Below are 14,376 nucleotides of genomic sequence, written 5' to 3'. Positions count from 1 at the left end.
CAGGAGAAGAAAGACCCTGTGATGGGAATGGTGCCCTTATAAAGGATGAAGAGACCAGGGCTCTTTCCCTTCACCATGTGAGGGCATAGCAAGAAAGCGCTGTCTACAAGCCAGAAAGAAGGCCCTCACCAGAACCCAATCACATTGGCACCCTGATCTCAGACATCCAGCCTCCAGAACTGTGAGAAATAAATTTCTATTGTTTAAGCCTCCCAGTCTAAGGTCTTTGTTACAGCAGCCTGGGCTGACAAGACACAGTTGTGGTGAGGAACTCTCATATACTGCTGGTGGGAGTGTAAACTGGTACAATCATTCTGTAAAACTGTAAAACTACTAAAAGCTGAATATACATATGCCCTATAACCCAGCAAATGCCACTTCTAGGTACACACCCAGCAGGAATAAGAGCTTATATTCACCAAAATCATGAACAAAAATTGTTCGTATCACCATTATTCATAATAGCCCCAAACTAGGAACAACTTAATATCCATTACAGCAGAATGCATAAACTGTGATATATTCAGAGAATGAAATACATATCAGCAATGAAAAAGAATGAACTAATGCTATCTACAAGAAAACAAATGAATCTCATGAACATTACGTCAAACAAAAGAAGCTAGACACAAAAATAGTTTCTACTGTAGGATTTCATTTATATAAAGCTCAAAAGCAGGCAAAATTAACATACGCTGAAGGAAGCAAAATAGTGGTTACCTGTTCAGGGAGGAGAAGTCAAGATGAAAGAAGTAATGCACTTTGGAAGGCTGAGATGGGTGGATCACGAAGTCAGGAGTTTGAGACCAGCCTGGCCAACATGATGAAACTCCATCTCTACTAAAAATACAAAAAAATTAGCTGGGCATGTTGGCACGCACCTGTAATCCCAACTACTTAGGAGACTGAGGCAGGAAAATTGCTTGAACCCTGGAGGCGGAGGTTGCAGTGAGCCGAGATCACGCCACTGCACTCCAGCCTGGGCGACAGAGCGAGACTCCATCTCAAAAATTAAAAAAGAAGTAATATTGGAAAGAAGCTTAGCAGGTGCTGGCAATGTTGCATGCATATCTCTACTTGGGTCATACTTTATAATTTTATACTAAAAACTCAATGAGTTACAAAAACTATTTCTGCACTTTTACGTATGTCAGTTTGATACTTAAATTTTTAAAAAGTCTACAGAGTAAACAAACCTTTGGAAGCAATAACAGATTGAATATCATAAGGTCCCCAAAGCTCCTTTACCCCAGGACTACACTCTCAGACACCCTTGTATCCGTTCCTTCTTTTCCACTGCTATGGTTCTAGTTCAAACAGGTAGTACCTCACAGACGGACAACCAAAACACGCTCCTAACTGGTCTCCAGGACTGCACAAGTTCTCCACCCACACCCCCGCTGCCCATTTTCTACACTGTCTTCAGGTAAACCTTCCTAAATACAGCACTGATCAACTCACTCCCCTGATCAAAACCTTCACAAATTTCTACTGACTATGAGATAAGGAAAAAATACCTGAGCTTTGTATTCAAGGTTCTCCTTAGCAGATTCCACCCTACTATTCAAGGATTAACTCAAGATTCATCTTCATCTTGTCCCACTGCTTCAATCAAATAAAGCACTGACTCTGAACACGGTCCACACTGTGCCTTCCTCTTTTCACCATCCTCTCGGAAAAAGACTTGGGCAGAAAGAAGCTATTCATTTAACATGACAAAAAGCTAACAAAGTCTTACACTTCCCAAAGCTACCTTCCCATCCAACATCCTTCTTCACTGTTTCCTTGGGGAGGGAAATACTACTTTAGAAACTTCAATTTCACCTTCAAACGATAAAGATTAGCTAAGAATATGAAGAATAAACCTAGCTCCTGAAAAAATAATAAAAAGAAATTTTACCCCTGTATTCCCTAGCTTCTTGCATGATGGTGATGACAACATTTTTTTTTTAACTTATAAAGCACTTTTGAGTTTACAGAGCACTTTCATAACCTGCTTTAAGTCTCACAGTAATCCTGGAAAATAGGCATTCTCATCCACATTCAACACATAAGGACACTAAGGCTCAGGTGAACACTAAGATTACTTGCCAGTTCTCATATTCCTGGGATTCTGGTCAATAAATGAAGCTGTTATTTCTGACAACTTCCTACTACTCTCGTGAACATTTCTCTACTCCTCCACCACCAAGTGTGCACTCTACATTCTACCCCTGCAGGGTGTTGCTCTCATATTGTAGCTATAATCTCCAGCATGTTACCTGAGACCACCATATTCATCCTCCTATAGGTATTAATAATTTCCTTGGCCAGGCACGGTGGCTCACATCTGTCATCCCAGCACTTTGGGAGGCTGAGGCAGGAGGACTGCTTGAGACCAGGAGTTTGAGAGTAGCCTGAGCAATACAGCAAGGCTCTGTCTCTACAAAAAAAAAAAAAAAAAAAAAATTAAAGAATAGACCAGGCACGGTGGCTCACGCCTGTAATCCCAGCACTTTGGGAGGCCGAGGCAGGTAGATCCTGAGGTCAAGAGATCGAGACCATCCTGGCAAATATGGTGAAACCCTGCCTCTACTAAAAAAAATACAAAAATTAGCCAGGCATGGTGGCGCGTGCCCGTAGTCCCAGCTACTTGGGAGGCTGAGGCAAGAGAATCGCTTGAACCCGAGGTGAAGGCTGCAGTGAGCCAAGATCACGCCACTGCACTCCAGCCTGGTGACAGAGCAAGACTCTGAAAAAAAAAAAAAAAAGAAAGAAAAAGAAGAAGAATAATTTCCTAGAGGTCTCCAAGATTAGAAAGATTTTCACTCTTTAAAATCCAAAGAATGAAATGCAACTTAAATGGTGAAACTTTAGGCCATATAAGAAGATGTGGAAGTAATATTTGGAGGAGACTATCCAGTGTGCCAAGAACTTAAAATTTCTTCAACCTTTTTTTTTGAGGCCTACCATCAGCCAGGCTGCTAAAGGCTGAGGCAAAGAATAAAATGTGACTTTTGCCCTGACGGAACTCACAGCCTAGTATAGACCCCACAGGTGTCAGTCCTGTATGTAGTACTGTTTTTAGCTTAAAGAATCTTTTTTTTTTTTTTTTTTTTTTTGACACAGAGCCTTGCAATCTTGCTCTGTCACCCAGGCTGGAGTGAGGTGGTGTGATCTCAGCTCACTGCAACCTCTTCCTCCCGGGCTTCAGGGATTCGCATGCCTCAACCTCCTGTGTAGCTGGGATTATAGGCGCATACCAACATGCTCGGCTGATTTTTTAAAAATATTTTTAGTAAAAATGGCATTTCACTACGCTGGCCAGGCTGGTCTCGAGCTCCTGAGCTTGGGTGATCTGCCCACCTCAGCCTCCCAAAGTGCTGAGATTACAGGCATGAACTACCGTGCCCAGCCAAGGATCTGATTTTTATCTTCACAATCACTGATATTTTTTGCTAAGTTGGAACAAAGACCCAAGAAGCCATTCTAGCTGCTGCTACCCATTCCTCATCTTTAACAATGAATAGCCCATTTGAAATCAAACCACCAAGCAAACAAATAAACTGCCAAAAGACAGGAACTGATGTTTCACATTTTAAAAAATTAATTAACTTAGTTCTAGAAACAAGATGTTGCCATGTTGCCCAGGCTGGTCACAGGGCTCAAATGGTCCACCCACCTCAGCCTCCAAATTAGCATGACGTTTCACATAGTTTTTTTTCTTTTCTTTTCTTTTTTATTTTTTCATTATACTTTAAGTTCTGGGATACATGTGCAGAATGTGCAGTTTTGTTACAGACGTTATACAATTTCTACATATGTTATACAATATCTAATATGTTAACCAATTAACTTATTTGTTGTATTTCTAACTTACCATTGATCCAGAATGGAAGCTGGAGTAGAAATATTTTTGTCGGCTTTCTTTCTTTTTCTATTATTATTATACTTTAAGTTCTAGGGTACATATGCACAATGTGCAGGTTATATATGTATACATGTGCCATGTTGGTGTGCTGCACCCGTTAACTTGTCATTTACATTAGGTATATCTCCTAATGCTGTCCCTCCTCCCTCCCCCCACCCCATGACAGGCCCCGATGTGTGATGTTCCCCTTTCTGTGTTCTCATTGTTCAATCCCCACCTATGAGTGAGAACATGCGGTGTTTGGTTTTCCATCCTTGAGACAGTTTGCTGAGAATGATAGTTTCCAGCTTCATCCATGTCCCTACAAAGGACATGAACTCACCCTTTTTTAATGGCTGCATAGTATTCCATGGTGTATATGTGCCACATTTTCTTAACCCAGTCTATTATTGATGGGTATCCGGGTTGGTTCCAAGTCTTTGCTATTGGACGTTTCACATATTTTTAAACAAACATTGGGGAAAACATTTAATCTTACCTAGTATACTCACAGAAATACATGCTAAAATAGTCAAATACTGCTTTACAGATATTATATTAACACTAAAAAAGATCATACCACGTGCTGGAAAGTGAGGTAAAAATGGTTGATAGACTGCAAATATAACAGAAAAAAAAACTTTCATAGAATCTTTTTAGATATTGCAATATAGTAACATTACCAAAAGCTACAGACATAATCACCTGTGATCAAGTAGTTGGTCTCCTGAAAATTGAGAATGCCTATGGGTTGTACTACGTAACGGTGAAAAACTGGAAGTCAATACAGTTCGTTAACAGAAACATGAATTGAAGAAATCATGGTACATCAGCCATGAAGAAATACAATTTTAAGACTATGTAAAAATATGTCAAAATTATAAGTGGAAAAAATATGAAGTTGTAGCTAGAGTACAATTATGTAAAAATATGTGTGTGCATGAACAAATATTAGAAGAGAATACAAAAAATGTGAAAGCAGCTCCTCTATTGCTATGGTAAAATTATGAGATAAATGTTTTCTATTTAAAACATCCTTTAATCATGCTGATATAACAATAAATCACACTTTATTACATTGCTTGTTTAATAGCCTGTCTCCTCCACCAAACTATAAGCTTTGTGAAGACGGCAATGTTTCTTGTGATCGCATGACACCACCAATTCCTATTAACTAATTCATGAAAGAATAACTGAAATACATGGGAAACCTCAAAGTAAATACTCCCAAGAAGGGGAGAGGAGGTGAATCATTCAAATCAAACAAACAGTTTATTTCTAGGTGCCTGCTTCTAAGATCTATCTAGGGGAAAAACTAAATCAGCATCGAAGAATCTCTGGAGAGTTCGTCTTCCTTCAAAGCTGCTACCCAGATCTTTCTCCTAAGGGTCTGGGGGAAAGCAAAGGGTCCTGGGAAGTAGGCAAAGCAGCAGGGAACTCCCAAGACTTTCAGAGGTACCCCAAGTCAGAGCGCCAGTCACTTCATATTCTTTCCCTACTCCAAAACCCACTGCCCATCAAACCCAGGAACCTTCCATATAACTACAGCTGGAATCAACTAGGGGGACAGGAGAAAAGGAGGATGTTGCAAGAGGGACGAACTATGTGGGGAGAAAAAAAGAGGACAGGAGAAAAAAACAGACCAGCAGAGAACAGTCTTTTTAGTAGGAACTTAAGTTTAAGTCTGATGCCACTCTGAGTTCTGGCTAAGAAATAAATTTCCAGGTACAAAGAAAAATAAGAAGCTTTAAAAGAACTGAGCTTTGGACTGAAAATCCTCTTTCCTGACAACTCAGAATCAGTCTGAAATATACCAGAAGGACTCTAAGTCATAGAAGTATTATAAGCATTAACAAAAACACATAGGGAAAGAAGACAATCTTTAAGTTATTTTCAACCAACCTACGCAACACCTGTCACAAACCATACAGGCTCTTGCCATCTTAAGCAAATTTTGTGTCTATCCCTGGTGCTTCTAGGCAAAAGCATCATCAATTGATTAATGCAGAGATCAGAAAGGAGCTTAGCTGCACAGAGAAAGGGGTACAGAGTGAGAAGAGTATTGATTTTAGACACAGCTTTATTTCGGTGTTATAACCTTAAGCAAAACTGCAAGCTCTCTGAGCCTTGGATTCCTAATCTAAGCAGGAAATTATACCAATTTACCTCACAAGGTCAAGGTGACAATTAAGTGCAATGGCATATACAAGTCAAAGTACATACATTGTAAAGTTTTACTTAAATATATCACTTTAATATAGAATCATAAATACTACCATTTCCTTCCAAGGGTCACAGTTGAGAGTTTTTTTTTTTTTTCAAACAAACCTGACCGCATCAGTTATCTGGAAGCTACAGGAAAATTAGTCTCATCCCATTTTGCCAAGTTAACTGATGTTTTATTCTTTCAAAGAGCAGACTTTTCGTGTAGGTGGGTGGCAATAAAGAATACTTTTCCTTTTCCCCTGATCTTAGTGCTGAAATTCCACTATTCGTGACTTAATGTCAGAGTTTTTCTATTTCCCAGCTCCTTCTATGAAAATGCAAAAACCTGAAAAAGGGTTGCCAGTAACCATTAACAACTCGTAGTTGAGCTAACGTGGGCTCAGCCTACTGAATACTAAGGGCTAGGAAACAGGGATGCTAACAACAATTTGCCCTAAATGTCCCAAGAACCTGCTGATTTCACATTTTCAGTCTTGTAGTCTCCAACCACAAAAATTCCCTCTAAATTCCCACATTTCAGCATCTAAAAATCTCCCAGACTATTTCTTGCACTGGAAAATAAGACTTCATATCCCAATTTTGATTCAGAAAATACATTCACATCTGGAATGAGTCCCAGGTCGTAAGATATATGTCCACGGACGGAGAATAAGAGGCATCATTGGAGAGAGAAGGCACCAAAAGGTCAAGAAAACAAAATTCACTACCTACAAAGACTAGACTCAGCAGCTCTGATACTTGAAAAAACCTATTTCCTCCCCTAAGTTCTTACTCTCATAACTAGAAAAAGTGCCCATGACAATACCTAAAAGGAAACTAAGTGGGGAGCTCTTCCTCATATTTACCTACTCTCAATCCCACCTGTTGCTAGAGTTTCAGACAATACATATTGAAATCTGTTGTTTTTGTTACAGTTTGCAAAGTCCTCCCATAGACATTATCTCATGAAGAAAGTAGGACAAGTAAAATTATTCCAATTTTAAGGATGAGGAAATTGAGATTCAGAGAAGAATAGCAAATTGTTATGGCATGAATTAAACTAGTCTCAATCCTCCCATCACTACTCTTCATGGCACTGTTCATCGGCCTTTTGTGTCAGAATCTAGATGTTTCTGCAAGAGAATTCCAAGCTAGCACCAAAGGGAAATCATTTAACTAAATGCCTTTGGAAAACAAGTCTATTAAATGGCTGGAAGAACTGATATTTTTGCCCACAAAATTTCCAACCAGATTAGCTAACCACCTGGCTCTATGGCACCTGGCACTGAGTCTAGGAAGCCTCGAGAAATACGTACAGGATCCAAAGTCACTCTGCTTATCCAAACTTCTCCCTTTCCCTGCCCTGAAACCTTTATGCCAACTAGCCTACATCTGCTCTACACACTTCCTTCCCATTACTGTTATTTTACTTTTACCACCTCTTCCTCTTTACTGAAATGCCTCTTTCCTTCCTCACTAATCTAAATCCCACTCATCTTTCAAAGCTCAGCTCAGATTTGTCCCTTCTGTAGAACATTCTCTTTTTCAGACCACAGAACCTATAGAACCCACAAATCTGGGTTCTAGTCCTGACTCTATCACTTCCTGGCTAGTTGAGCTTGGGTAATCATCTTAACCTACTTAGATCTAATTCCTTCATATGTAAAATGAGAATAATATTAAGTACTGCACCACAGATTCTATTGTGTGGAGGATTAAATGAGACATGAATGTGATAGTGCTCAAAGTATGAAGTTTCCACATATAAGTCAGCTTAAAAACATCTTCCCCAGAGACTGTTTCAAAACAGTGCTAATCAATGTTTTCCAAACTATGTACAACAAATTACTCCAACCAAAATGAAGGAATATTCATCTAGGTTTGTCCTATTTTCCCAAATCATTTTTTAGTGTCATGAAAACCTGTTCACAAATGACAGGCTCCTATACTCACTTGAAGGCTCCTATAAATACTCCTGTAGTAAGTTGTTGTCTTAAAGCTGCTATGAAAATCTGCTTGTCATGGTGGAACATTTACTGAACATTGTCAAGTGTCAATCATATTGTTAGACATTTTCAAAGTTTATTTCAATTAGTTTGAGATATACTTTATCCCCTTTTTAGATGAATAAAGTGAAGTTCAGAGAGAATAAGAAATTGTTCAAGGTCAAACATGTATCTGTCACTGAGAAAAAGAAATACCAAGGTGTTCAGTGGAAAAGAGAAATTTGGAACATTGTTATCCATTAGTCACAGAGCATGATGGTTAGGAGCATGGAAGCATGAACTCTGGAGCTGGACTCCCTGGGTTCAAATTCTGAATTCACTGTGAGCTACAGTTTCCTCATTTGTAAAATTAGGTTAATAGTAGTAATCTATTTGATACCCTAGTGAGTAATACATCTACTTAGAACAGTGCCTGCCTGTCACAAAATACATGCCCAATACATTACATATTATCATTTCTCCCACCTTGCTTATCCAAGCCTTTCCCTCTTTTCCCTGCCCTGAAACCTTTATGCCAACTAGCCTACATCTCCACTACACACAACTTACTCACTACTGATGCTATGCTTTTGTTCTTTCTCCCACTCTTAACTAAAATGCCTCTCTCCCGCCTCACTAATCTAAATCCCATTCTTCCATCACAACCCAGCTCAGATCTGTGACCTCTGTGAAACATTTTGACTTCTACAGTCCACTCTGAGACTGTTATATTGTTTGACAATATAAAGAGTTCTTTATATAGTTGATCACTTGATTTCATAAGGGCCTCTGAAGATAGACGATTTAGCCTATATCCCTGATTTTGTTGTTGTTGTTGAGATGGAGTCTCTGTCACCCAGGCTGGAGTGCAGTGGCACAATCTCGGCTCACAGCAACCTCCATCTTCCGAGTTCAAGCAATTCTCCTGTCTCGCCCTCCTGAGTAGCTGGGATTACAGATGCCCACCCCCATGCCCGGCTAATTTTTGTATTTTTAGTAGAGATTGGGTTTCACCATGTTGGCCAGGCTGGTCTCAAACTCCTGACCTTAAGTGATCTGCCTGCTTCAGCCTCCCAAAGTGCTGAGATTACAGGCGTGAGCCACTGCGCCCAGCCTATATCCTTAATTTTTGAAACAGAAATTGAGACTTGAATAAACTGCCTATGGTGACACAAAAAGTTAGCTGGCAGAGTACAGACTTGAATCCAGGTGTTTTAAATGTTTGTAATGCTCTTTCCATTACACTGTCCTAATTTTGTCTTCCTTGAGATTCTATGTGAGTTCTCAAGACTGAAAGCATATATTCTATAATTCTTTGATTTCAGGTATTTCACTCGTTTCGTAGCCTTCATGGCAACTAGCACATTCAAGTTAGTAGCTGTTTGCTGATTATTTCATCAATCTTTCATTGGTGCCCTTTTACCTAACAGTTAAAATGTTAGTGAACACAGGACTCTAGAACTTAAATTCTCACCATTAGCTGTTCATCAGGGGAAGAGAGGGACAGAAGAGGGAAATATATATTCATATGTATTGCTATAGTTGCATTACAAGGTACAACAAAAAAGGATTCACACTATATCGCTGGAATCTAGAAATATAAAAGAAAGTTTTCAGCTGTGTTATTATTATTAATATTGAGGGCCTCCAAAGACTCAGGCCATGATAGAGAAATGGGATCTCAATTTCCTCTCACGAAGCCCAAGCCTCTTTGTACAGGATTAAATCAGGCTGAAATTATTGTATGAAGTTGTTAGGCCCCTTGAATAGAGAAAGAGATAAGAGGTATATATCCTGGAAAAGGGATTATAGTTGTGCTTGGGAGGACAGGAATGGAAGAATGGTCCTAGATAGTAAGAAGAAAAGAACGAACAAACCCTAGAACTTGAGAAAAGCTCAAGGAAACAAAGGCAGCTTAGTGCCTAGTCTGAGAGAGGAGAAGTAGAGAGCACAACAGCTGTTCTTCAGAAAAAAACAAGCATGGGGTTTTCAGGTACCTCAGAGAAGGGTGAATGAGGGAGAGGCATGAGCAGGTACATAATCAGCCTTATGTAAGGGAAGGTGTAGGAAATTCTAATCCAGTGACAATAATGAATGCTTCTATAGCACTTTACACTTTTTTATAAAAAGAGTTTATATATACCACCACTTGCTGACTAGTCACTTTGGTTAATGCAGCTGTCATTTGTTTATATTTACAGGGAACCAACGAGTTGCTTTTGCTCATCATTGATATTTTCATAATTTTTTCATAAGTCATTGATTAGTTCAACAAATAATTACTGAAAACTTTCTTTGTCCTGGAGATACTGAAATAAAAGTCATAGTCATTGCCTTCAAGGGGATCTCAGTGTTGTCAAAAGTGAGGTGTTGGGGAAGACAGACAAACCCTGATTATAATACAGCAGGCTAATTGCTATGACAGGTAATCAATGGCATTATGGTTTCTAACACAAATGGAAAGAATTTAAGGAAGGATTAATTCCTGATGCTAGATGAGGCAACAACTGAGTTGAGTCTTGAAGATTATCCAGGTAAAGACACAGAAGAAGAAAGCCTTTCAGGAAGCAGGAGTAGTACAAATAAAGACACAGGGGCATGGCACATTCAATTAGCTCTATGTAGTGTCTCATGGTTATATCAAAGTATGTGGCGAATCAAAGAAAGGCAAGGCAGAAGAAGTAAGCACAGTCACATAATGAAAGCTTGCTATGTACTTTCAACATTTTCCAATCACAATGATGTTTTGGTTCTCCAAATCTCTATTCTACCATTAGTATACTGTTTACAATTAAAGCTGTTTTCTTTTCAAGAAAACAAATATATTGTTTGTGATAATTTTGAAGAGCCCTTAGAATGGGGAAGTTAAACCATTCCCACACTCCTACTTTGCAGTTGAGAAAAGAAGAAGCCCAAAAAAGCTGTGGAGAAGAAGGCACACAAAACTCTCATAAAGGTATAGACAAAGTAATAGCCCAGAGGAACTTTTTCACTAAAGAAACAGAAATGCGCAACTTGGGTGGCCTGAGGCTGGAGTCTCACACTGAGGAAAACAGGCGGCAGAATTTTCAGAAAAATGGTTCCTTGAGAGCCAAGTGTCAATATATGGTAAGAGAAACTTGGTCCTCAATTTTATTCCATTTGCCTTTGCTCTGCTCAGAGCTGCCATGGACTAGATAATACTTTCCAGTATTGTGGGCTATGGCTCTCTCATTCAGAGCTAAATCTCTAAAGATTTATGATGTGGTATGGTTGAAAATTACTAATTAATTTATACTTCACAGGATATGAGTGAAAGCATTCTAAAGCTTATATTTGAAGAGAGTAAGGATGACTTCCAATATATTAACATATATTTCTAATCCTAGGATACTTCCCTGTTTTCATTGTTACCTTCTATCCCTTATCTCATCCTTTGACTCTCTTGCTGCTCTCAATATGGCAAAGATTTACTGAACTCAATCTATGTGTCAGGCCCTATGCTGGATGCTAAGGATGCAGAAAGGAATGAAACATTCAGCCTGTCCTCAGAGAACTCACTATCTAGTGGGGAAGCAGACACATAAACAGACCATTGTGTCGTGTCCAGAGAAAAAGATACTTGCAGTATTGGAAGAGGGCGTGGAGGGGGCATAGATGCTCAATACAATCTAGAGAGTTAGAGAAGAGTTTCCGGAAAAGGAAATATTCAGTCTCAAAAGATGAATATGAATTTAATCAAGAAAAGGAAAGAGGAGGAAGGGTAATTGTAATAGTAGACAGCAAAGACAAGGAGGAGGAATGCAACAATGTGTGTACGGAACTGCAAACAGTTCAGTATTGCTGGAAAAGGAAGTTTGGACATGGAAATAATTAGGGGCGGCAGGAGAAGCAAGCAGGGGTCAAATCACAGAAGGGTCATAAACTACCTATAGGATATGAGAAGCCCCTGAAAAACTTTAAGCAAAGGAGTAAAAAGGTAAAATTTGCATTTTAAATAGTTCATTCAGGCTACTAAGTGGAAATCATGAAGAGACTTGCAGAAGTTCTAGGTGAAAGTTAATGAGAACTTGAAATAGGCAACCACTGGTGTCCCACTTAAAATACAGAATAGAAGAGCTGGAATAGGAAGGAAAAACATGGATTTCAATATTGGATCAAACGACCCTTAACCACCCAGATGGAGATGTCCAGCAGGCAGCTGAACGTATGTCTAAAGATGAGGACAAAGTTTTGGACTAAAGGTAATGATTAGGGAACCGATGGTATTTAGGAGGTAACTGACACCTTGAGAGTAGAGGGACCAGGGAGAATATGCAGTATAAAAAAAGAAGTGGGCAGGAAAAGGGGGCCCAGAGAAACATCTACATTTAATGAGGTAGACAAAGGGAAAGAACAAGAAGAGTGAAAAGACACTTCAATAAAACAAGTATGAAGAGAACCAAGAGGCTGGGGGTGGTAGCACATGCCTGTAACCCTGACACTTTGGGAGGCTGAGGCAGGAGGATCACTTGGGACCAAGACTTCGCGACTAGCCTAGGCAACATAGTAAGATCTTGTCTTTACAAAACTATTTAAAAATTTTTAAAAGGAACAAGGAATGCAGTGTCCTGAAGCCAAGGAACTTCCAAAGGGAAGATATACAGTGTCAAACACATCAGTGAAGGTTTGACACCTTCCTCTGGATTTAGCAATTAGGTTCCCTAGCAAGAACAGTATCAATATTACAAAGAAGGCAGAAGGCCAGTGTCGGTGGAAAAGGGCAAATAACTGGATAAGTAATAAGTGAGATTTATCTTTCATGTTTGGAAGAGTGATTAGGAAAGTGAGGATCAGTTTTTCATTTGTTACTTTATTTACAAGAATGGAGCAACCCATAGAAGGAGCAATCAGTAGAAAATGAGAGTATGAACAGGAGGAAAAAGAGAGATGAAATCTGAAGCAAGATCACCCAGAAGACAAGAGAGGTTGCGTCTTTTTCAACAATAGGCAATGCCTTTATCCTCGGGGAATGAAATAAAGAAAATCAACGTTAAGGTAAGAGAACCAGGACAAGAGCATTCCAAACAAAGGCAGCTGTGCAATAATAGCACCAGGTCTTGAAAGTCCAGCATGTGTGCAGGGAGAGGGTAATCCAGAGTACAGCAAAATTCAGGATTGAGGGGACGGTGAGAAATTAGTCTGAAAAGCTGGAGGCAAACTGTGAATAAGCATAATGAGCAACTACATGTTAGGGAAGAATGTTAAGAAAGAAGCTAACTTTCTAAGACCTGTGAATGCTTTTGTTTTGCCTTAAAATATTCTGAAAGCAATGTTCTAGGCTTTGATTGGACAGGGAAACAAATACAGGCACCACCTTTTAAAGGCCTTCTGTGTATTTCTCTCTTCCTTCATTTTCCTCTGTAGCCATCCTTCCTTAATTAGTCACAAGTAAAACTGAAGGAGAGCTATTTTAGAATTTACTTATTAAATAAAGGTTTATGTGGCCCTGTCCCTAATTATTAAATATAGCTGAGTTAATGGGTAATGCTTTTGTCATTAAAAAAAACTAAGTTATATTGCCTTTTGAAAAACACAAAAGAAAGCCTTTGATGATACTGTCTTTGAGCCAGTGGCCCTCAATTAAAAAACAACAAAAAGAAGATTCCTCATCCCAGAAGTGTGCAAAATAAACAATCAGTTGCATAACAAAATTTTGAGAACTCAAAAAAGGAACCAAGGTAGATCAGATACCTGCAGCTGGAAACAGGGAAAGATGCAACAGTAACTACTAGTATGGCTTTTTAGCTTTTACAGAATGCTTTTATGGTATCTTATTTTATTTAATTATCACAATAGTGATATCAGAAATACATAATGTTATCTCCACTTTACAGGTAAGGAAACTAATTTTTGTCTGTTATTCTAGAAACTTGAACAGTGCCTGATATATATAGTAGACCCCCAGTGGAAATTTGTCAAATAGATGGGGGAAAGGCTCAAGGAGATTATGTAACTCTGATAAGGCCATATGGTTAACAGTGGAGCCAGATCTCAATTCGAAGTCTTTTGACCCTCAATCCTGTATCTTCGCATTGTTTCATGCTGCTGAAAAGGAAAGAAGGGCAGGGTGATGGAATCTAATCTATTTTACAATCTTACATGAACTGGTTAAAATTTCTGAAATGCCTGCTGTCAAGCAACAAACACCAAGGCCCATATACATCCTCCTATTCTTAGTCATGCAGCACGGACATCCTTAGAGTTCAGGGACCTGTGGTACCTGCTCATTTTATTCTCTCCATAGGTCACTGCCCTATTAAAAACTACATCTTCCTG

The 14,376-nt window shown here is 39.1% G+C and overlaps 1 protein-coding gene and 1 long non-coding RNA gene across 3 annotated transcripts in view; both read right to left on the bottom strand.

Moving 5' to 3' along the window:
• Positions 1–14,376, bottom strand: part of SYN2 (synapsin II) — a 190,592-nt gene that overhangs the window by 169,228 nt on the left and 6,988 nt on the right. The window lies entirely within an intron of this gene.
• LOC144339296 (uncharacterized) lies at positions 8,901–12,561 on the bottom strand. Its single transcript, XR_013414191.1, has 2 exons — positions 11,903–12,561; positions 8,901–8,940 (listed from the first exon to the last, which is right to left on the bottom strand). It is a non-coding gene; the product is annotated as an uncharacterized LOC144339296 (long non-coding RNA).

Source organism: Macaca mulatta, chromosome 2 (genome assembly GCF_049350105.2).
Source record: "Macaca mulatta isolate MMU2019108-1 chromosome 2, T2T-MMU8v2.0, whole genome shotgun sequence".
Lineage (NCBI taxonomy): Eukaryota > Metazoa > Chordata > Mammalia > Primates > Cercopithecidae > Macaca > Macaca mulatta.
The sequence above is the reverse complement of the archived record's forward strand: the minus strand, read 5'-3'. Positions and strand labels throughout refer to the sequence as shown.